Source organism: Pseudorca crassidens, chromosome 4 (assembly GCF_039906515.1).
Source record: "Pseudorca crassidens isolate mPseCra1 chromosome 4, mPseCra1.hap1, whole genome shotgun sequence".
Taxonomy (NCBI): domain Eukaryota; kingdom Metazoa; phylum Chordata; class Mammalia; order Artiodactyla; family Delphinidae; genus Pseudorca; species Pseudorca crassidens.
Window position 1 is genome coordinate 153,323,093 of NC_090299.1, and position 21,242 is coordinate 153,344,334.

At 42.1% G+C, this 21,242-nt stretch overlaps 1 protein-coding gene across 2 annotated transcripts in view; it reads left to right on the forward strand.

Moving 5' to 3' along the window:
• PDGFC (platelet derived growth factor C) overlaps positions 1–21,242 on the forward strand; it is a 219,850-nt gene that overhangs the window by 130,811 nt on the left and 67,797 nt on the right. The window lies entirely within an intron of this gene.

The window sequence follows — 21,242 nt, forward strand, 5'->3', positions numbered from 1 at the left end:
TAGATAAGCAAACAAGCCAGAGAAGTAAAGTAGCTGCCCTAGGTCTCATTCATGTTTTATAACTCAACACGTACTAAAATCCATTTTTCTAACCCTCGTAGAGATGTTTTCTCACCATGCCGTTCTACACCTCTTGCCTTCTTTTCATGTGGAGGATCACATAATGTTGTAAAAACTGCAGAGGGTTTAAGGTTTGGCCCTCCTTGCAAAGTAGCAAGTTAACCTACCACAGTTTCCTGGATGCTGATTGCAGACAGGAGGCTCCCGGGTCCGAGAAAAAGGATCCGTGACAGCAGTGGCAGTGACAGGAGTTCTGTTCCCACAGGTCAGTGCTGGGAGGGCCGCGTGACACCTGCACGCCTGGCTGGACGTGTGACGGGACAGGCAGCGTCCTGTGTGCGTGCGTGTGTGCACGCGTGTGTGTGTGATGCATGTGAGTGGTTAGATCGCAGAAGATAAACTGTCGTCCAGGACGCCTACCGCAGCATTTTGTGGCTCGACGTCACGCACCATAGGAGACTCGAGAAAAGTGACTCTTCCAATAGTTCTGAAATCCCTCTTTTTGTGCTTCCTTGATGTACCTTCCTATTATTCCTGCACATATAATCATTGTCTTAAGTTTCTCTGTTTTTCCTCGACCTCCCAATTTTCTCTGTAATTTTACCGCATGTACACATCTCCCTGTGAACTAGCCTGTAAAAATTGTTTTGCCTCTTTTGAAGTATATATCAGTGGGGTAATACTACGTGCTTACTCCTGTGACCTGATGCGGTCTGCTGTTTCTCCAGTTCACGTGGATGCAGAGAGCTCGGCTCCTTTGCTTTCTGTGACGGACCGTACTCCATTGTATAAATAGGCAACCTTTCTTGTCTTTTCCGCTTTGATGAATGTCTGGCTTATTTCCAACGCTCCTTGCCCAAAGTGCAAGAAAACTTTCTTGGAATCTATAGCTGAGAATGGTATTGCTGTCTTAAGAAATTAATATTTTAAACTTCATGAGGTAGAGTTAAATTATTCTTAAAAGTGACCAATTTACAGTTCTACCAACAATATACAAAATTTTGTTTTTCTGCATTCTCCCCAACCTTTTGATTTGGCATTCTTTTAATTCTGGGTATTACGGTAAGTGTAGAATTGTACCTTAATGTTAATTCCTATTTGTTTCTTCTTATTAGCAGTGAGCTTGAAAATTTTCATATTGTTGTTGGCTACTCAGATATCCTTTGCTGTGAAATGCCTTCTTATGTCTTTTGCCCAGTTTTTACTGGGATCTTTGGCTATTTAAACTTTGGTTTCCACATTTAAGTCCTTGATTCACCTGTAATTCATCTTATCGATGTGAGGTTCTTCACTAGGGTATCACATAGAGTCCTGACATCATTTATTCATTTATTTATTTAATTTTTATTTTTTATAGTACGTGGGCCTCTCACTGTCGTGGCCTCTCCCGTTGCGGAGCACAGGCTCCGGACGCGCAGGCTCAGCGGCCATGGCTCACGGGCCCAGCCGTTCCGCGTCATGTGGGATCTTCCCGGACCGGGGCACGAACCCGTGTCGCCTGCATCGGCAGGCGGACTCTCAACCACTGCGCCACCAGGGAAGCCCCTGACATCATTTATTGAATAGTCACACTTTCTTCCAATGATGTGCAAAGCCAACTTACAGGTCAGATTTTTGTATCTGATCTGGCCTGTTTCTCGGTTCTCTGTTCTGTTCCTTGGGTTTACTGTGCCCCCCTGTGTACCAAATTGACCCTGTCTCAATTACTGTAGCGTTACAGAAGCTGTGTGGTAGGGAAGTCGCCTTGTTTTCCTCTCCTTTTCGAGCATCCTCACAATTTTACTTTTCAATATATGTTTTCAGAAATAGGTTACCAAGTTCCTTGAAAACTCCTGCTGTGATTTTTATTGAAATAGCCTTGCACGTATAGCTCATTCTGAGAAGAATTGACATCCTTATTGTAACGACCTTTCTGTCCTTGAGAACTTTATGCTTCTCCGATTATTTGGGTCTTCTTTATTGTCTGTACAGTTTTAAACTATTCTTTATAAAGATGTGATGCATCATTATTTAGATTTCTTTCTATGGTCTCTTACTAAAACCGCTTTTTGAAAATTACATTTCTAATTGTACATTGCTGGTATATAGAAAGGCAATCAATTTTTAGTATCAATCTTGTATCTAGCATTTCTAATTGTACATTGCTGGTATATAGAAAGGCAGTCAATTTTTTAGTAGCGATCTTGTATCTAGCATTTCTAATTGTATATTGCTGGTATATAGAAAGGCAGTCAATTTTTTAGTAGCGATCTTGTATCTAGCATTTCTAATTGTATATTGCTGGTATATAGAAAGGCAATCAGTTTTTTAGTAGCGATCTTGTATCTAGCATTTCTAATTGTATATTGCTGGTATATAGAAAGGCAGCCAATTTTTTAGTAGCGATCTTGTATCTAGCATTTCTAATTGTATACTGCTGGTATATAGAAAGGCAATCAGTTTTTTAGTAGCGATCTTGTATCTAGTATTTCTAATTGTATATTGCTGGTATATAGAAAGGCAATCAGTTTTTTAGTAGCGATCTTGTATCTAGCATTTCTAATTGTACACTGCTGGTATATAGAAAGGCAGTCAGTTTTTTAGTAGCGATCTTGTATCTAGCATTTCTAATTGTATATTGCTGGTATATAGAAAGGCAATCAGTTTTTTAGTAGCGATCTTGTATCTAGCTTTTCTAATTGTATAGTTTTTTAGTAGCGATCTTGTATGTAGCAAACTCGCTAAGCTCTTTATTTTAATAATTCTTCTGGCAATTATTTTGGATTTGTGCAAAAAAAGATATGGTTCATGAGAAAGATGTCTTTCTTCCAGTCAGTTCTTTTTACTCTTTTCTATTTCTTATTAAGTTGTTGATTGCATGAGGAGGTGTCTCTGACTTCCTGATTTTAGAGTTTGCTTCTTTAAAAAAATATAAAGTTTAAACTTTGGAATAACTTTAGATTTACAGAACGTTGCAAAGATGGTATAGTTTCCATATTCCCAGGTTCCCCCATGTTATGTCTTCCATCAGCACCGCATATCTGCGTAACTAAGACGCCAGCATTCATACAATGCCACTCACTGAGCTACACGCTTTACACAGATGTCAGCAGTGCGGTCACTCCGTGTGCTTCTTCTGGTTCAGAATCCTTTCCAGGATGAGCCTTGCATTCAGTCCTCAAGCCTCCTTAGTCTCCTCCGACCTGTGAGCTTCTCTTTTTGGTCTTTCATGGCCTTGAGAGTCTTGAAGAGTAGTGGTCAGGTAATTCGTAGAAGAGGCCTCAGTTTAGGTTCTTCAGATGTTTCCTGGTGATCACACTGAGGTTATTGGTTTGGGGGAAGGGTTCCAAATAGGTGAGCTGCTCTTCTCCTCACATGGTGGCAGAGGGTACGTACTACCAGCCGCACTCATCACTGACGGTGTTAGCAATAATCACTCAGGTCAGGTGGGCTTCTCCTCTGGTGAGGAAATACATTTCCCTTTCATATGCTATTATTTGGAGGTACGTGACTAAGTCCAGTCCACATTCTAGGAGACGGTGATTAAGTTACACCTCCTAGAGGGGGGAATATATACATATATTATTGGGAATTCTTCCGTAAAGAAAATTTGTGCCTCTTCCTTTTCTTCCCTCTTTCCTTCCTTCCTTTATTTCTTCAATCATTTGTATCAGTATAGACTCACGGAGATTTATTTTATGCCCTGTGTTATAACGCAGTGCTATTGTTGTTTCCTTTGTTGTTGAAATCGTTTCATCTTTGGCCACTGGAAGTAAAAGATTTGTTAACACATCGATATTGAATATGATGATTGATGAAGATTTTCTTATATTATTTGAAGCACTTTGTTTTGTTTTGTTTTACTTTTCTAAGGGGCCTATTTTCCCTTTGGGAGACATTTTTTTATTCATTTAATTTGGCTTTTAAAAGTAAGTTACAGAGATAATGACACTTTATACCTCACCATGTATCACCTAAGAGCTAGGATATTTCCTCTGTCTTTTGAAAACCAGTATCACCTGCAAGAAATGTAACATTAACATAAACTATTACCTGATATATAGTTGATTTTCCAATGTTTCTCACGATCCCAATATGTTATCACTTCATTATTTGCTTTTTTTCTTATTATGCTTTGATTCGGTAATCAGTCATTGATCGAAGTTGGTTATTGTAACTCTTTTCTTGCCTTTTCTTCACTTTCACGACACTGATATTTGTGAGCTATCCAGCCCGTTTGTTCAGTGGAATGTCTCTCAATTTCATTTCTGAGTGCGTCTTCATAATTAAGTCCTGCTGAAAGATTCTGGCCAGAATGTTCTCTAGGCGATGGGTACCTCGGACTGCTCATTTTTTAATTTATTTGAAGATCAATTTATTTATTAATAAAATTTATTTATTTATATATTTATTTATGGCTGCATTGGGCCTTCGCCGCTGCATGTAGGTGCTTCCCAGCTGCAGCGAGCGGGGGGCCACTCCCCACCTCAGCATGAGGGCCCCTCACCGCAGTGGCCTCTCCCGCCACAGGCCCAGCATCTGTGGCCCACGGACTCTATACCACAGGCTCAGCAGTTGTGGCACATGGGCTCAGCAGTTGTGGCTCGCGGGCTCTAGAGAGCATGCTCAGTATTGTGGCGCACGGGCTTAGCTGCTCCGTGGCATGTGGGATCTTCCTGGACCAGGGCTCGTACCTGTGTCCCCTGCATTGGCAGGCGGATGCTTAACCACTGTGCCACCAGGGAAGCCCCCTGCTCATTTACTGCATTTCCACGACACGGACTTGCTTTCTCAATCCAGTGTTCAATGCATCTTGCCAATTTTGATAATGTGGTATTTTTATTTTTGTCCATTTGGGGATTTTTATAACATCGATTGTTTTCTTCTTTTAAGCCGCACGGGTCATATAGAAGCATATTGTTCATTTTCTATGTTAAATGCATAAGGTTTTTTAAATGCATTTTTTATTATAGATTTCTAAATTAATTGTATTTTGGATAAAGAATATGGCCCGTTTGGGCTTCCCTGGTGGTGCAGTGGTTGAGAGCCCGCTTGCCGATGCAGGGGACGTGGGTTCATGCCCTGGTCTGGGAAGATCCCACATGCCACGGAGCGGGTGGGCCCGTGAGCCATGGCCACTGAGCCTGCGCGTCCGGAACCTGTGCTCCGCACCGGGAGAGGCCACAGCAGTGAGAGGCCCGCGTACTGCAAAAAAAGAATGTGGCCCGTTTGTCTGTGATTGTTCAAAATTTAATACTTGGCTTCACTTGCTTCAAGATTTTTAAGTTTCCAAATGTGCTCTCCTTCCGTTATGGGTTCAGCACTGCATGTATGTACATCATGGCAAGTTTTGTAGCCGTGCTGGTCACGACATCAGGGTCTTCCCTGATTTTGTTTTCTTCCTGATGTAACAATTCCTGAGAGATATGTGTCAAATACTCCTAATAGAGAATACATGTATGTATCAGTTTCATCTTGTAGGACTGTCCACTTTTGTTTTTATATGTGTCTAAATTGTGCCGGTTGGTGCAGGCAGGCTCAGAGACCTGATCTTGTTTAATCTTCATTAATGTTTTGTTTTGACTTCAAAGTATATTATGCCTAATACTGATATAGATGTGCCAGGAATTGGGCTGGTTATTTGCCTGGCATTCTTTCCATTTTTTTACTTTGAGCTTTCCTGTGTTCTTAGGGGTGTGTGTGTGTGTGTGTGTGTGTGTGTGTTATCCCTTGTGAGAGGAACATGAGTAAGATTAAAAAGAAAAGTTCAGTTAAAAATCTTCATGTTACACTTAGGAACTTAATTGAGCACATTGGTTCTGATTATACCTTTTTTAGATTCAGTGCTACTGTTACTTTTTTTTAAATTAATTAATTTATTTTTGGCTGCACTGGGTCTTCATTACTGCGCGCGGGCTTTCTCTAGTTGCGGCGAGCGGGGGCTCCTCTTCATTGCGGTGCGCAGGCTTCTCATTGCTGTGGCTTCTCTTGTTGTGGAGCACGGGCTCTAGGCGCACGGGCTTCAGTAGTTGTGGCACATGGGCTCAGTAGTTGTGGCGCACGGCCTTTGTTGTTCTGCGGCATGTGAGATCTTCCCGGACCAGGGCTCGAACCCGTGTCCCCTGCATTGGCAGGCGGATTCTTAACCACTGCGTCACCAGGGAAGCCTGCTACTATTTCTTTTGTACATTCCATTTCTACTCATTTTTCTGTTTCTTTCTTTCCTTTTTTGCATTCATCCAGTTTGTCTTCTCATCCTAGTTTTCTTTTCTGCTAATTCAGAAAGTGTACATCAAGTTCTGTGTTTAAATGGCTCCCTTAGAAATGCATACGGGACTCCACATAGAAAGCTCATTCACGTTTACCCGCCTTCCCCAAATAGACAATTACCTGAGAACCTTTGAACTGCCCTGGAATGCTGAATCCCAGCTCTCCGCTCGCCACGCTGATAAGACAGAGCTGAGTTGATTGCTCACCATGGTGACAGGGACGGCCACCGTGGCAGCTCGAGCAGCGTCTGGGGAGGAAAGGCAAAACCAGACTCCGCTGAGGGTTTGAAGTTTGGTTTAAAATGGATCTTCAGTCTGAGACTGGACTAAGGGTTGTGTAAGAATTAGGACATAATAGTTCGGAACTCGTGGAAACAAGGCAGGGATTTTCAGGCATGGGTTCCGCAGTGCTAGATAGTAAACTGCTGATGCTTTGTTGAAGGAGTTAATGGTTCTTTGGAGGAAGTTCCTGTAATTAACAGTAAAGGCATTTGCCTGGGAAAATAATGAAGACAGTAAAATAGTCATGTTCTGGTACTATAACCACATAACCGGGTGGTTTCATCCTTCTTGTCCGAGCCGGCTTGGTTCTCACCACAGTTACTCTCATTCCTGATAGGTGTGGGATTCTGAGGATTTTAGTTTTGTGTTCTTTACCTTCACAAGTAAAACATGTGTCGTTACTGTTTTGTATGGTCGGTGTTTCTTTAGCCATCCCTACGGGCTTACTTTTGACGCTAACGATTTCTTCTTGCACTTCAGAATTTTGGGGGTAGCATCATTTTACTTCTTTCAATATAGTCTTTAAGGCCTCTTAAGTGAAAGCCCGTGGATAGTAAATACTCAGGTCTTATTTATTTGAACATTTCTCTAGTTCACCTTCATTCTTGGAAGTTGTTCAGACGGGATATAGGATTTTCCGTTGTGTGTTTATGTTTTTCTCAATTCTGTGAAGACACCATCCACTGTCTACGGCTGTTGAGAAGTTAGTCGTCCGGTTAATTGCTGACGTATCCCTGTAGCCTCCCATAGAGGGGTACCTTTTGCCAGTGATGTGTGTGGGCCGCAGGGTAGAGAGGGAAGGATGGAGCTAGGATGCAGCCCCACGCAGCTCCTGGACCACCTGTGGCCCATTAACCGTCCACCCCCACCCCGCCCTTGCACGTAGAGGCTCAGCAGATGCCCGCAGGGCCCAGAGCATAGTCACCTCACTGGAATATTGGTTCCTTTTCTTGTCTGTCCTCCAGAGAATTCTCCTATTTTCCTGACAGTTCAGTATTGCATGAAAAACAAAGGTTTTCTTTTACTCATCTATTCAGCATTTTTGTTGTAACGCACCAAGAGGAGTGTCTCTGCCTCACTTTGTCCACCGTGTGGCTGGAAGCGACACTGTTTCAAGCAAAACCACGTTTCTCCTAACAAGACTTAGTGTTCTCAAGTTCAAGTTTAAAGTTGATTTTTAAAAATGGCCAGATGGACTCTTTTCCATGACAAGGCTGGAGAACTTAAATACAGATGTGTCCCGATAAAATGCATCTTCGGAATTTAAGCTGCCCCAGTGTCAATATTTTCTCAATTCTGAAACGTAGAAGAGTCTAGAAAATGTGATTCACTGTTTTAGCGGCATCTTCAAAAGAGGGCAGACTCGAGTGAGATGTTTGACTTTTACCCCCGTGGCCTTGCTGGCTTCTCAAATCATCTTTTATAAAGAAACAGACAGAGGGAGTTGTGTTTTTATGCTGTGAGGTTGACATTATTACAAAGAGCAAAACAAGTCAGAGGCAAGTTTGGTTTTGTTGCTTTTCCAGCCTGAGAAGATGTGCAGGCAATGTGGTGGAGGGTATTGGTGTGGGACAGGAATGGAAGGATGGGGTGTGTGTGTGTGTACACACATTGGTGTAAAAAGGGCCGAAACATGTCTTGTTTTTCAATGTTCTGTGTGCACATGTGGCTCTTATGTGTGTGACATATGGTGTCCTTAAGAGGGCACTTTTTAGTGGAAAAGCCAATTTTTTGTTTGTTTGTTTGCTCCTCTCTGACATAAATAAATTTACTTATTATATATTATATTTTACAAAGAGAAAGACCGTAAATGACAGTGTGTGGAAAAGAATGGGCTGTTCATTGGTGCTTCTGTATAACTGAATCACTTTGCTGTACAGCAGAAATTAACACAACATTGTAAATCAACTCTACTTCAATTAAAAAAAATAAAATAGTGCCTCTTTTTCACCAAAACAGCTGAGTTTCTTTTGGAGGAAATGTTGTCTTTGGTCCAGCGTGGAAAACGTTGAATGATAGAAATGCTAAATCTGCTAGGCGAAAGAAACACATTTTTTAATACTTGGAATTGAAGATGATCAAAACTGTTAGTTTTTCTTCCAAATGAAGAAAATCTTTTGGACATTGTCCTCCCTTCCTGCTGTTTATCATAGAATTAATGTGGCCTTGGTTTTCGCTCGTGTATTTACTGTAAGTCCAGTGAGCACTTGCTGAGCCCCATGGGGGTGCGGGGAGACAGTGGTGAGGGGGAGTCGTCTCTACCCTCAAGTAACTCATAGTCTGGTCAGAAGCAGACAAGTAAACAGACAATTAAAATAGAAAGGCCACAGGTCCCAGAAGACGGTAAGTAGAGAGTACAGTTACGACTGTAACTGATTGTGTTTAGATTGCTTTGTTGACCATTTTCTAATTCAGACTGTAACTGCGTATCTTACCAGCAACAGCCTATAAATAATTGTTATTAATTCATTGTGGAGAAATGGGGGGCACAAATTAACCCTCCCACGCAGACCTCAGAAGCTCAAATACTCATTTTCTGTGTTTCCCTCTAGTAGATGTAACTTTTAAGCCTAGGATAGATTTCTTATATCAAGTTTACAACGACAGTGCAAGCTCTAGGAGACACAATTTTAAGGAAAAAGTTATTTTGTGGAAAGGAATAAAGATATTTCTTAGTTCTATTGCCATACAACTGAAAAAAAGACAGTATTATTGAGCTGCTAATGACGTTGGAGACCCATAAGTTCATCCTAAGAATGTATTTTTCAAGCAAAATATTTTCGTGAGCCCCTTAAAATAGTGAAGGGAAGGACAAGGCGGCATTAGACACTGTTTGGCATAAATGATCTTAAATTTTATCTCTGGAAGGTCCAAAGGCATCCTGTGAAGCTCCAGCCTGTGTCTGCAGAACTGGGGCTCAGAACGTGTAGCTGGGGGTGGGCCTCTCACTCAGCATTCCAGTCCTGTTCAGGACGGCAAGAAAAGCTTAGGGGAGACAGAAAGCTCAGTGCGTTTTTAAGGTGCCCTGTGGGAGCCTTGCTGTGAGACCAGAGGAGTCGTGCCTGGTGTTACAGGTGACAGCATGACCACGTGCTTGGCGTCCACCTCCACCACTGGCAAGGGGTAGGGGGCCCAGGTGGGCTTGGGGCATTTACTATCCATCCCCGAGACCTTCCTGAAGGGCCTGTCTGTGCCAGGCATATGCAGGCTGGTTGCCTACACAGGTCACAGGTGTTTTAGGGCAGAAGAGAAGGGAGCACAGGAGGAGGCTGTGAGGGCAAAGGTAGGGTCGCCTCCAGCGCCTGTCACGACTAGGAAGCGATAAGTGATGATCCAGAAGGATGGAGACACAATGCGTGTCCCGCCTCGAAGAACAGGTGGCACGTCAGTACCAGCCAGCACCTATCAGGTACTCAGTAAGAGCTAGCTAACATAAGAGGATAGGTGGGTTAGAGGGGAAGAACGTGTGAACGATGATTTCCCCTGGAGCACGTGCTGCCGTCGAGGCGAGGCTGTCCCAGTGGGCAGGGTCCAACTGTGAACCCCCAGTGATGGATTTGGTCTCCCTTCCTCTGCTCTCAGAAGCTGAGGCTTTTCTTGCAGAAGAGAACATGGACCAGTCTATAGTTTACCAAAATACTGCCAGAAGCCATGCAAAATGGATTGGAGAAGAATTTAAAGGTACTTAGTTGAAGGAATTGTGTTATTTTCAGACACAAAACTCTCCCATTAGAGATTTCCTCAGACCTACCCTTGGCCAATTATTTTCTGCCTGATCTAATAACGGAAAGCCTCTTCCTCTCTTCCTTTCTCCTCCTTCCTTGTTAAAGCTCCGTGTGAGTGGAGGGGCCGCTGAGGCGCGGTGTGCCCATGCACACGAGCGCAAAGAAGGACAGGTACCATATGAGGCCACTTATGTGTGGAATTTTAAACAAATGGTGCAGATGACCTTGTTTACAAAACAGAAACAGACTCACAGACACAGAGAACAGACGTATAGTTGCCGGGGGGAAGCGGGGGAGGGATAAATTGGGAGATTGGGATTGACAGATACACACTGCTATATATAAAATAGATAACTAGTGAGCACAGGGAACTCTACTCAATACTCTGCAAGAACGTATATGGGAAGAGAATCTAAAAAAGAATAGGTATATGTATATCTATAATTGATTCACTTTGCTGTACATCTGAAACTAACATGACATTGTAAATCAATTGTACTCCAATAATTTTTTTTTTTTTAAAAAAGAAAGAAGCTCTACAGTGGGATCAATGCTTTGTATTTCAAAGCTACGTTCCCCTTTGCCCCAGGGCACAAGTTTGGGGAGGAACAAAACGACCCATTTCAACATTGCCGACAATAGAAATATTTATATTAAAGATAAACCAGGGAATTGCTTAGAATGTTAAATGGCCCCTCTGTTATAGAGAAGAGATGGCCTTCCTCACTTCTCCGTGGGTTAAGCCAGGCCTCCGTGGGCCCTGAGAAGAGCCGCAATACAAAGCAGTATTGCATAGAGTCTGGGGATACTACTGCAGTTCTGCTACAGGTGTGCCAGGGCAGAAGAGATGTCCCTAATAGGTAATGGCTTCGGTCGAAAGATAGTGGGATTCATGCAAGAAAGAGTAACTTTAAGATTCTTTTAGCTTCAAGTAACCAACTGAAACAGATAATGTTTGGATCCGTCCCTGAACGTTTCAGGGATGGGCTTCATCCAGGTTTTGAATGATGCCCCCCACTCTGCCTCTTCCTCTGCTTCCATAGACTTGCTTTCTTGTGGTGGGCTTCACTCTCAATCAGTTTGTCTTCATAAAATCGCAGAGGAAACCAGGCAGGTGCCAAGATTTTAGAACTTGCAATCTTCGAAGGAGACAGGAACTCTTCCTGCAAAAATTTTTGGAAGAATTTCTTTTTGTTTTGTAATTTCATTGAAGTATAGCTGGTTTACAATGTTGTGTTAGTTTCTGCTGTACAGCAAAGTGACTCAGTTATATATATATATTTTTTTTTCAGGTTCTTTCCCATGATGGTTTATCACAGCGTATTGAATGTAGTTCCCTGTGCTCTACAGCAGGACCTTGTTGTTTATCCATCCTCTATGTATAATGGTTCGCATCTGCTAACCCCAAACTCCCCCTCCCCCTTGGCAACCACACGTCTGTTCGGAAGAGTTGTGATTGGCCTGCTTTGAGCCAGGTATCCATCCCTGGACCAGTTACTATAGGGGGAGATAGGAGCAGCTGTTACCGTGCTTGGCAGGATTTGGGCTCCTTGCCCATCCTGAAGTTAAGTGATGGTTTGTATTGCTGGAGAAATGGTTCCTGAAAACAAAACTTTCCCTTTCCATCAGAAAGAGGAAGAAATGCCAATGGTGCAGAAATAACCGTCTTCACTCTTGGTGTTAAGACCCAGAAGGAGCTACGGGCAGCTTTCAAATGTACCCTCATTGCTTTCCCCTCCTCCACTTCTGGCCAGAATAAAGTTCCCTTTAGAGTGAAGGTTTTGCCAGAGCCCTTTCCAGCCGCTCTTGAGTATAGTGAGCTTGATGGCATAATTTATAGTTTTGTTATCCTTTGACCTCTGTAGCAATTACTTTTGTAACTTAAAAAAAAAAAAAATCGTTCCCAAGAGGGCTTAAAATGAAGGGTAGGGACCTGACCAAGTCTGAGATCAAGGGACTGTGCCCTGGGCTAATGAGATGTTTTGGTTTTATGTTTTGAAATGTTCAAAATCAACATTCCAGCAGAGAAAGAATGAATCCCGTAACTCCCAGAACCCGTGTCGGTCTCCCCATGCTTGTCTGTCTCCAGCCCTGTCTGCACCTATGTCCCCGTCCTATCCCCCCTTTTACCCCCAACACCTCCCTCTCTTCTTGGCTTTCCTTCCCCCATCTTCCCCGTTTATTGTCCAGTTATCACTGTCCCTCTGTTACTCGGGAAGATTCTGACCGTTTGCACTCCATGAGGATTCGGGGCATATCTCAGTGCCCTTCTCCGTGGCAAGCCTTTGCTTTCAGTTCCTGCCATGTCTTCCCGTGGGGTGATGATACCACCTCCTGTTTGTCCAACTGGCACAGTGACTTACACTTGGACAACTTCTGCAACCAACGAAACGCCCGTATTACCAGCTGGCTAGCTAGTTATCCATTTATATAATTTTACCCTCAAAGAAAAACCAAGCAAGAGCAATACAGCACCAATCACTAAGAATAAAAGACTTCTACATATACAGGTCTTAAATGTACTGCACAGGCCTTGCTTTTCTCAGCTTATTCAATATTTTATGTAGTTGTATCTCCGGTAGTAAAGTATTAGTATCTTTTTGCTGTTTGAGCTTTCAAATGGCGCACTTTCCTCAGGTCCCCTGGCCGTGACTCTCGGGGAACTAGGCTGTGCTCAGCTCTCTTTAGGGTACAGACTACTTTCTAAAGAAGCAGTCTTTAAATAGGCCACCTCCTTTGGCTTTCATAGGACAGGGAGGTGCTGACTGAGGTTTTATTTCTAATTCATTCATGGAATTATTTCTAAGTATTATGTGCTTTCCCCTCTAAGGTTTTTGACAGAATGAATCAAAACACATAACTTTCACAAAAGGATTATTGTTTTGCTATGCAGTTAACAGAGGTTAAATTAAGATATTTCACAAAGCCCTCTGAAGTTAAGCTGAAAAGATTTCATTGCACCTAATTCACATGTGAAGGTAAAAGGTAGAAGTTAAGGACCCCTGCCCAGCTTCCTTGCCCATGTTGGTTCTGCTTACACCTCTGTTTTCAGCGGAAGGAATGATGTGAATATTATCTCCTGGACCATGAACATGATACGAATAGTACATGGATATGAGCATTAGGATGACATGAATAGTATTGGGTTGGCCAAAAAGTTCTTTCGGGTTTTTGAAAAACCTAAACGAACTTTGTGGCCAACCCAGTATATGGATATGAATATCATAATGATATGAATAGTGTATGTATATGAATTTTATAATGATACGAATAGTATAGGTATATGAATATTACGATATGAATAGTGTATGTACATGAATAGTATAATGATATGAATACTGGGTGTATATGAATAGTATAGTGATGTGAATAGTATATGTGTATGCATATTATAATGATGCAAATAGTATACGGGTATTATAATATGAATAGTGTATGAATATTATAATGATACGAATAGTGTACGTATATGGATAGTATAATGATGTGAATAGCATATGTATATTATAATGATACGAATAGTATATGTATATGAATATAAGGATATGAATAGTACACGTATATGAATAGTATAAAGATATGAATAGTATATGGGTATTATAATGATATGAAAGTATATGGATAGCATGATACGAATAGTATATGGGTATTATGCTATGAGTATTATAAGGATATGAACAGTGTATGTGTATGAATATTATCACCGTGCAGGTGAGGCAGACTCGTGTGAGCCCAGTGGACTGATTCTGTGCAGGCAGACCCAACTTTGATCATTCACTGAAACTTACAAAAAGAACGGGGGAAAAGGGCTTTTCTGTTGGTATACAGAGGATGTCATAAAATCAAGGAGAAAGTTCTTCTACTGGATTACAGTATTTAAAGGAAAATGCTGTGGAGTGGACCTCACTTTAACATTTCATTCAGTGAAATCAAGGGAGCCTCACCCTCTAGAGGTAGGGTTTGTGGTAGTTGTGACTTGCCTTCAGATGAGATGCAATTGAATATTGGCAACGATGCATGTTGTATAAGCTGCCACCTGGCTTAAGAACAATTGGGGAGACCTGTGTGTTCATAGGTGCCCACTTAGAGGAGGGCCGTGTGGAAGGAGTCCTGCCCCAGGGAGTAGACTCTGGGGACTCTGGCTCAGAGCACGCACAGTGTTAGTAATCTTAGGGAGATGCTTCTTCTTATGTAGATATAGAAAGATGCTTTTGCCCACAGTAATGTACACCTTCTTTAATTTCTGTCCATACAAACCGTCAGGGTACTGGTGCACAGAGCTGTATGTTCCTACCTTCTTTTTAAAATCCCACAGGAGGGCTTCCCTGGTGGCGCAGTGGTTGAGAATCTGCCTGCCAGTGCAGGGGACACGGGTTCAAGCCCTAGTCTGGGAAGATACCATGTGCCGCGGAGCAGCTGGGCCCGTGAGCCACAACTACTGAGCCTGCGCGTCTGGAGCCTGTGCTCCGCAACAAGAGAGGCCGTGATAGTGAGAGGCCCGTGCACCATGATGAAGAGTGGCCCCCGCTTGCCACAACTAGAGAAAGCCCTCACACAGAAACGAAGACCCAACACAGCCATAAATAAATAAATAAATAAAGTCCCACAGGAGACCATGAGTAGAGTAGATTCTTCCGCACGCATCTAGGTGAAATTCTGAATGCGTTTTTCAGTACACACAGTATTAGGGCTACTAGTTTGGGAAATGGAGAAATTCCATTTGTACTTTGCTCCAGGTACCATACTGATGACTTAGATTTTTTAGTAGGATGAATTGGCCACTTATGTACATGACAGAATTATGATGAGAGTACTGTTATGTACATGGAAGAACAATGGCTTGGAATGCCTGACGTGTTTCAGATTCAGCTCTGTCCTTTACTATTAGCTACATGGTTTTGGTTAAAATACTGAGCCTGTTTTATCATTATATTCTTTAAATAAAATAAAGTAAGGGGATTGGGTCCCAAACGAAGATTCAAGTCTCTTCCACCACTGAAAGATCTGTGTTTCCTTGGACTGTCCACACACATTTGTTTTGCCTTTATAAAGTAATGTTTTATAAAAGTTCTTTGAAAATATTAAAGTATAGGATAATATTATAACTTTTCTGTTCCTGTGGGAACAAAATCCCTTCATATTTCTTTTTTTTTAATAAATTTATTTATTCATTTTATTTTTGGCTGCATTGGGTCTTCGTTGCTGCACGCAGGCTTTCTCTAGTTGCGGCGAGCGGGGGCTACTCTTCCTTGCGGTGCGCAGGCTTCTCATTACGGTGGCTTCTCTTGTTGCGGAGCACAGGCCCTAGAGCGTGCAGGCTTCAGTAGTTGTGACTCGTGGCCTCTAGAGTGCAGGCTCAGTAGTAGTGGCGCCCGGGCTTAGCTGCTCCACGGCATGTGGGATCCTCCTGGACCAGGGTTCAAACCCATGTCGCCTACATTGGCAGGCAGATTCTGAACCACTGCACCACCAGGGAAGCCCCACTTCATATTTCTTCTTAAACTGTAGTTTTATATATGAACCTTTGCAGTAATATTGAGTTTTTAAAAATATACTTGATTTATGTACACATATATATTCTTTTATAACTATGTATAAAATATATATATTCTTTTTCATATTCTTTTCCATTATGGCTTATCACAAGGTATTGAATATAGTTCCCTGTGCTGTACAGTAGGACCTTGTTGTTTATCCATCCTATATACAATAGTTTGCATCCGCTAATCCCAAACTCCTAATTTGTCCCTCTCCCACCCTCCCCTTCGGTAACTGTAAATCTGTTCTCTGTGTGAGTCTGTTTCTGTTTCCTAAATAAGTTCATTTGTATCATATTTTAGATTCCTTTACATTTAATTTAATGGGACAGAAATTTCACTGCCCAGAAATCTCTCAGGGGCTTAGTTGTTTCTGTTGTCATTTTCAAACTCTTAACCATATGACCCAAGCCCATGACAAATCCCTAAATGTAATGGAACCAACAACTCTGGTGAACACAGCTGACAGTCAGGTGGTAGTCAGGGACTTATGCATTGCATACAGTCCATGTTGAAACCTCATTGCTCAAAGATTTCTCCCCTGAAGTGATTCCTCAATAGCTGTTTGCAGCACTTGGACACATGTCTGAATAGACACTGTCAACAGTCAAGTAGACGGTGCTCCCTGTCTGCCGAGAATCCCAGATCGTTTCCCCATATGGCAGCTGACTTAACCCCCGACTCTTTCTCAGCAAAAACCCCATGCACTGACTTCAATCACCCACTTCTCGACATTCCTATCTGTGGGTCTCCAACTCTGCCCGTCTGTCTGAGTAAGCGAGCCAGTTCATGGTATCAAAATATTTGTGTAAATGGAACCAGTCCTAATTCATCGCTTCTAAAATTATTTCACGGGATTGTGGTAGGCACTGTTTTGCTGGGGCATCGGGGTTAATCTCGGCACAAATGAGGCCTGCACTTATGTTATCCAAGAGCATTTTGCCCCCCGAAACTCTCTAATCGTAGTTTCCCTACTATTTATCTAGGTTAAGGATGTCCACAAGCGTGACGGTAATAGTTCAACATCATTCTCCAAAGTGTGACCCTGCTCTTTTATGCTTAGCAAACTTCAGATTCTTATTTATATCTCTCAAGAACTTGAATATGAGGAATTTCTTAGGAGATAAAAAGGAACGTTTAAAAAAACAAAGTTTTCCACGCAGCCTGCAAAGAAAGGAAAGAAAGAAAAAGGGAAGGGAAGAAAAAAAGAAGAGAGAGAGGGAGAGAGGAAGATACTGTGTTTGCTGCCGGCTATTTGCAGACTACACTTCTTTTCTGATGCTGTCAGGTCTCCGAGGGCCTGGGCAGAGAGAACCCTAGCAGATGGGAGCTACGTGACAAATAGCACCACTTACGGAGCGCCTACTGTTTGCAAAGCAAGCTAGGTTTGCAAAACAAACTAGGTTAGTTACTCACGTGAGCTCTAATCTTTCAGCAGCCCTTCACAGGAGGGATTATCCTTATTTTACAAAAGAGGATACAGGTGAAAGAGGATGTAAAAACTGTCCAAATAGACAGCTGGAAAATGGTAAAGATTGTACTCATACCTTTGCTCCAAGTTGAAGCATTATCTAAGAGTAGAATTATCCCTGTCTGTACTAACTGTTGTATCATTTGCTAGGCAAGAAAAACACCATTGTGTATCTTTCTTGTTCATCATAAAACTAAATACAAATAACACCTGGTAGCTTAAATCATTAAGTAATAGTCACGATCACATCGACAATGTACTTCCTATCCGAAGATTTTGGTAATTACAGCTCATAATTCCATCCCCAGACTGTTTGCTAATAATAGGAATTTATGTTCATCAAACGTTTATAATCGGTGAAAGGTTCAAGTTCGCTGATGCTTTGGTTTACTCTGCTGCAGTAAGGTGATGTGAGCTTTCCCTCCTAGGACCAGAGATTAATTATGTGCTTAGTGAAGGCCCGCTAGTGTAAGGGACAGACTAGGAGTATTAGCATAATCTCTGCCCTCAGGGAACAGCTAAACTAGCCAGAGACACCAGCGCGTGAAAGACACAAGATAATGTGAAATTGAATGCTGGATTGTGAAGAATAGAATAAGATTCTCGAAGTGGAGAAGTCTGAACGGAAGTGAACAGCCTGAGAAGGTCACAAGCAGGGTGGCTGCCAGGAGATGTCAGAAGTTGGTACTTACCGTCATGAACTCACCACCGGAAGGTGGCCTTTACCTGAGATGATCCAAAATTTGGCTTGAATAGCACATTGAACCAGCTTCTGAAGGCCAGGCTTAGGTGAAGCAAACTCTCAAAATATCAACCTGTAAACCAGAATTAAATGTATTCCGTTTAAATGAAAAATATAATGTCCGAGGTTCTGATTTGACAAAGAAGCAGATAAACGACCGCTCATGGTTTTGTACATGGTGCTTGCGGCACGCGCTCCAGTGTGTGTTGTAGGGAAGAGGCCAGTCCTGAAGGTGGGTAAGCCTCACAGCGTGTAGAGGAGGGCAAGAAAGTACGGATTAGGGTCGGCTACTAGCATCATTTGGATTATGTTAACCAGGGCCTGAAATCATGGGGTTTCAGTACAGAGAGGAAATAGGCAAAAATATTTTGAAATGAACAAAAATATTTGCACTCACAATTCATGGGCTGGGTTGTGTGTGATAAGGAAGCATTAGTCATAAAGCACTTCATAATTCATTAATCTCCTGTTTGACAAAGCAGGTGAGGAGAGTTAGAAAAACTTAGCTACAGTCCTGCTTGTTACTTCCTTGAAAGAGGTAAAACGTTTAGTCAAAGACAATGATTGAAATATGCACACTATTATATACAGAATACCAACAGGGACCTACTGTAGAGCACAGGGAACTCCACGCAGGTATCTTGTAATAACCTATAATGGAAGAGAATGTAAAAAAAATATATATATATATATATGTATACATATGTGTATAACTGAATCACTTTGCTGTCAACCTGAAACTAACAACATTTTATTTAAATCGACTATATTTCAATAAAAATTTTAAAAAGAGAATGATTGATGAAAACAAGCCTTGAGGTTTGAGAATATGTAATTAATACTGCTTTTACAAGCCTTTATTCAGTATAGAAACACTGGTGAGGTTGAGATGTATAAGCATGGGTTCCTACTTGGAGACGATTTGAAAAAGAAACAGCCGCATACCTAGACCATAGAATTCAAAGGCAGCAAGTTGTGTAACTAGTATTCAGCTAGCGTGCCAAGGTGTATACAGCAAATCAGAGAGCTCGCCGTGGTAATGATTAGCATGTGAGGAAATGAAGGAGGAATAACTTTATAATAAATTTCTAAAAAATAGTGTCTAATTTGGGAATTCCCTGGCAGTCCAGTGGTTAGGACTTCGTGCCCTCACTGCTGAAGGCACGGGTTCAATCCCTGGTCGGGGAGCTAAGATCCCACAAGCCACGGCGTGGCCAAAAAAAAAGGTGTTAATTTATTACTCTGAATAAAGTCTAGAGTCCTCATGTTTTAAAAGCCACTTGCAATTATTTTTGAGAAAGTTATGCTTGTATTTAACGTGAATAGGCAGAATTAGAGAAAGAAGAAAAAAATGTTCAAGAGTGTAGATGTTAGTTATATAGGAATATTTCAAGACCACATGTGTAATCATGACTATTTGGTTGCCTACTCTACTTATGTTTGTATATAAATACGTATGTTAACATATATTCATGTGTAAACTCATCCATCTGTCCGTCCATCCATCCATCCATCCATCCCACTCACCAGTCATTAGTCCTTGCTATGTATGGACCAAAGGCCATGCTGAACATTGGGAATAAAAAGATTATTAGATGGGCCCCTGGCCTCCAGAAAGCCTTGAATAGTAAGAAAATAGTAATGTGTGTAGTGTGGACTTTGCTGGGGAAGGTTGCAACCTCTTTGCCAGTGGGATTCACAGGCGACGTCTCTGAGAAGATGACATTCAGCTGAAATGTGAAGGGTACACGTAACTGTGCCGAGTGAAATGATACAGCTAATACTATTAGTCGTGCAGGACTTAATCGGTCAACTTTTAAAGTGCTGAGTGTGGGATCCATTGTTCTGAAGAATTCCATGCTCAGTATTTTAAAAGTTGCCATTAGGCACCTTCTAAGTAGATCCAGTGAAATGTCCTGCCGTGTGTGCTTGGGACGCATGAGTCATAATTGGTGATATAGTGCGTTCTTGACCTATGACAGGAATATTATCGCTGGAGTTGCTGTATTGAAAACTGGGATCATGTTCGCCATCTGGTGAGCTGTGCTGTCTCGCCCAGGTTGAGGTTCAAGATGACTAAAGCCCTGAGTAGCCCACAATTACTCAGTTGCCCAAAAGCCCACAAGTAGACGGGAAAGTTGTCTGTGTCTCATCAGATCCCTGAACTGAAGTTTGCAGAGGGCGGGGGCAGGGAGAGGATGCATGTTGCCGTATCTTTCACTTTCCTGTGTGGTTTGAAGCACTTCCGTTCGCCTGTCAGCCAAATGGAACGAATGGGTCAGTGTTTGTGCCTTGATATCAGATAGTAGAGGCTGGGGACATGGAGATGAAAAAAGAAAAGAAAAGAAAAGAAAAGAAAAGAAAAGAAAAGAAAAGCAGCCCCTGCCTCATAAGAGCTTGTATTCTAAGCTTATATCCTTTGCTAATACAGTATTAGAAAGACATTTACATGTGTATTTTTTTTCATATTTTAAACTCTAGTTTAAATGAAAATACGAACAGCTTTGTGATTGAAACCAGAGTACAATAGCTGCTGCAAGTGGCTTCTGTTAGACTTCGGTTCTGCCTATACAGCGCGTGATCTGGTTCTCGTCTACTTTATTTATATTGTTTTCTTGTTTACCTATGAGATTAAGAAAATTAAGGAGTGACATGAGCGATTGATTCCTGTCATTTTCAGAGAGGACACTGAGGCTTAGCAGAATAAGTAGGTAGATAAAAATTTCTGAATATATGAATAGAAGTCAGGAGATAATTAAAAATAGAAAAAAAAGCAGGGCTTCCCTGGTGGCGCAGTGGTTGAGAGTCCGCCTGCCGATGCGGGGGACGCGGGTTCGTGCCCCGGTCCGGGAAGATCCCACGTGCCGCGGAGCGGCTGGGCCCGTGAGCCATGGCCACTGAGTCTGCGAGTCCGGAGCCTGTGCTCCGCATCGGGAGAGGCCGCAACAGAGAGAGGCCCACATACCGCAAAAAAAAAAGAAAGAAAAAAAGCTATTCTACACCTCTGTCAAGGGGTGAAGAGCCTAAGAAAACTGTTAAAAGAAGCTGAATTTTCTGGTAGCCCGGGAACCTATTAAAGGCTATGGTAAGAGTCCTGGATATCAAAGCCCCTTGAAGGGGTAATTTTAACAGGATGAGGAAAGAAATAGAGCAAGAGGAAAAATTGTAAAGTGAGAA